The sequence below is a fragment of the Frankliniella occidentalis genome, unplaced genomic scaffold (genome assembly GCF_000697945.3).
Source record: "Frankliniella occidentalis isolate FOCC.00 unplaced genomic scaffold, Focc_3.1 Scaffold10, whole genome shotgun sequence".
NCBI lineage: Eukaryota > Metazoa > Arthropoda > Insecta > Thysanoptera > Thripidae > Frankliniella > Frankliniella occidentalis.
Genome location: NW_026267140.1, coordinates 670,029 through 673,149, shown reverse-complemented (window position 1 = coordinate 673,149; position 3,121 = coordinate 670,029). Strand labels below are relative to the sequence as shown.

General features: G+C 60.1%; 1 protein-coding gene and 1 long non-coding RNA gene across 3 annotated transcripts in view; one reads left to right on the top strand and one right to left on the bottom strand.

Annotated features, from left to right (window-relative positions):
• The window catches only part of LOC113203988 (uncharacterized protein DDB_G0271670-like), a 33,569-nt gene that overhangs the window by 3,201 nt on the left and 27,247 nt on the right, over positions 1 to 3,121 (top strand). The gene's annotated exons all lie outside the window — the stretch shown is intronic.
• LOC113203985 (uncharacterized) overlaps positions 247 to 3,121 on the bottom strand; it is a 10,492-nt gene continuing 7,617 nt past the window's right edge. Inside the window, exon 6 of the long non-coding RNA XR_003303270.2 lies at positions 247 to 356. This is a non-coding gene — a long non-coding RNA (uncharacterized LOC113203985). The remainder of the gene's footprint in view (positions 357 to 3,121) is intronic.

Sequence of the window (3,121 nt, the reverse complement as noted above, 5' to 3'; positions counted from 1 at the left end):
CACCGCCGCGGCAGCCCGGGCACGCCGACCATGACTGTCAGAAACGCGTGATTCGGGGTAGAAAATAGCCGCGGCGTGCGTGGCCAATGCGCTGCTCCACGCCGCGGTGCGCTCGCCGTGCGCTCGCCCGGCCACAGGAGGCTGCCGCGGGGGCCGCGAGGAGGAGGTGGACCCCAGCCTGTTGCGCCGCGCGCCCGCCCTGCGCCGCCCCTCAGAACCACGACCTGTGCATCGGAGGTGCGATACCTGCCAGGGTGGTGAGTCGTCTTGCTCGGACTTCCTCGGTTTGGTCCACGGCGGTATCCACAGGGGTTGCTGTAACCGCGACAGAGCGCCGCCGGCTGACACCCGCACATCTGCAAGCAAGTAAAGGCATTATAGGTAAAATTCCATAAAACAAGTTCGGCGAAATGTCGTATTGCATAGTGATAGGCAAGGCCAGCGCCGTCGTAGCGGATGTGCAAAGTAGGTTTTGCCTACCCTCATTAACCACACCATGTCGTCAGACGCCTAATGGCTCCAAGCAAGAGCAAGGGCCACTTTCCTCTAACCTGCATGTAAGGTGGGTGATGACTTTAGTCACCGATTTCAAATATTTGCAGAGAAATGCTTCCGGTGAGCGTGCATATGCCATCACATTTTCCCGCTGTCATAAACTACTTCTATTTCCCCCGACAAGAGCCGTTCAGCCGCCTCCTGGTGCTGCTTTGCTGCAGCTTGGCGGCGCGAGCGCAGCTCGGGTCGGTCCACCCCGTGATTCACAGCAGACTCGTTCGTTGTTGCCCCGGTACCGAGCCGGGCAGCGCGCGCAGCTCTCTTTCCGCACGCAGGTTTCGTTACAAATGAGGTCCGTGCGACGCCGCGCCGCGCCACCCGACGTGCTTTATGTCTCATTCTTCGCGTGAAGGGCTCGGGACCCACGCGGCCAGCAGCGGCGGGGCCCGTCTATGGGGAGTAAAGTCCTCGCCCGTCGCTATCAATATAGCCTACCGCGGGGACGCAGCGGAACGGTTGCGCGCCCGCGGGCGCTGACCGGGAGAGCGTGGGCGGCAGCAGCACCAGAGGTGGCCGTCGTGTGCCAGATCTCCGCGGATCCGTTGCGGAAGGCCGCGCGCGGAAGACACTTATCGGACGCACCCCGTCGGCGCCGGGCTGGACCGAGGTGGTCGTCGGCGCCGGGCTGGACCGAGGTGGTCGTCGGCGCCGGGCTGGACCGAGGTGGCCGTCGGGGGCGCGCTGGGCCGAGGTGGCCGTCGGCGCGGTGACACGGCGGCGCATTGTTCAGCAGGCAGGCCGGCCGGGTGCGCCCGCTGGTACGGCGCCGGCCTCTGCTCATTAAACCTGTCCTCCCCGCGATGGAATGAGCGAGTGACCTTTCAAAACCGTTGGCCGAATTTACGGCGCCGTTCGCTCCTACAAATCAGGTACACCGCGAGCAGCGCGCCGGGGCAGCTGAGCTGCGGCCGCGCGCGGGTGTAAACGTACAACACTTTCGCTGTGCTGCGCGGTCCCCGCGGGCCTCTCAGGGCCCTGGCGAAACTCCAGAGTAAAGCGACAGGCTGTTGTCGCAGTTGAAGGGAGCCTCAAGCAGGCCAGGCGGCAGGCGGCGGCAGCGTACACACGCTTATTAATTCTTTGGCGAAAATGAATAAGTGCCCGCGGGGTCGGCGGGGCGGTCCGTCGCACGCTGACGCCTCGCCTTGCATTGTTGTTGTTGTAGCTGCCGCGGTGCAGTTGTGCACCACATCATAAATCTGCCGGCACGACGGTATTCCAGAATCACACTGCCACTTGCCACTTCCTCCTGCCAACGGGTCTCCAGATTAATTAATTCTTGCCCGCCCCGCCGCGGGGCACTGGCCGCGATCGCACAGCACAAGACGACTCGCGGTTGTTGTAAGCAATTGTACATTGTAATTTCCCCCCGCTCGCGTCTACACGGAACAGCCCGCAAGTCCCTTTGCCGTGAGCGCGATTGTGTTATTTTCACCATGCATTCAAAATACAAAAGAGATAGGAGTTAAGGAGAAAAGATAACAGGGAAGAGGGGGAAAAAGGGAGAGGAATATGCGAAATTGTCAAGTTTTATTTATCTGCCGACCACAGTTTTTTTTTCTTTTCCCGCATCGTGAGCATCGCGGCGAGCGAGCGAGCGTCGCGTCGCCAAGCGCATTAGAGGGGCACTTGTTATTAATTATAAACCACATGAATGATTTAAAGGCGCGTTAGTTTGCGCGTTCCGCCACCGCCGCCTTATCGCGGCGCCTCCGAACGGCAGGCGAACGGGGCGGGGCGGCGCGCGTTTCGTTAGCTCATTGCTTCGCGACAGCGCGTGTGAGTGTGAGAGCGCGCACATGTGAGTGTGTGCGGGCGTGTGTGTGTGTGTGTGTTTTGCTCTACTAGTACTGCTACTACCTCCTCTCGGTGATATCCGAGTGTCCCGGCGCCATTTTTTAAGTGCAGATCGGCCCCGGATAAGAAGGGGAGGCTTGCTTTCGTCGCGAGTGAAACTGGATACCAGTAAAGTGGTCTTGCTGCTGCTGCTGCTGCTGCTGCTGCAGATCAGAGGCCCAGCCCGCGCGACACCCCCTCCCTCCCCTCTCCCCCTCCCGTCCGGCTCGACAAGCTGTCGGTTCGATCGAGCTCGCTGATTCCCCCGATACCTTGTAACTTGATTTATCATCGGACGTTTAGGCCGATCCGCCGCGACGTGCAGGGCGGCAACGGGGAGGGTTGAGGGTCACTTTCACACGTCACTTTAGGGCCACTTAGTGCCACTTACGTGGTCCAGCCACCGCACCTGACCCGCCGTTGTAGGAGGCTCATGAACACCCTGAAGCAAAACATAAACGCCACTTCGGCGTCGCCCCGCACCTGCCCCCGACAACCTGCCCCCCCCCCCTTCTTCCCAGGTTGCACATCGAACATCAGGCGCACGGCTAAGTTCAACTTTAAGAAAGGGTTCAGACATTCGCATGGTAAGTGTAAATGAATACACGCCCCAAATGGTTGCTTGATTCGCGTGTTTCGGTCACTAAATCGTACATCGTGGTTTCAGTGTATGCACTACAATAGCGGCTTACTGGACAAGTGGGAGGCAATAGAGTTCTTAAACGGGCTC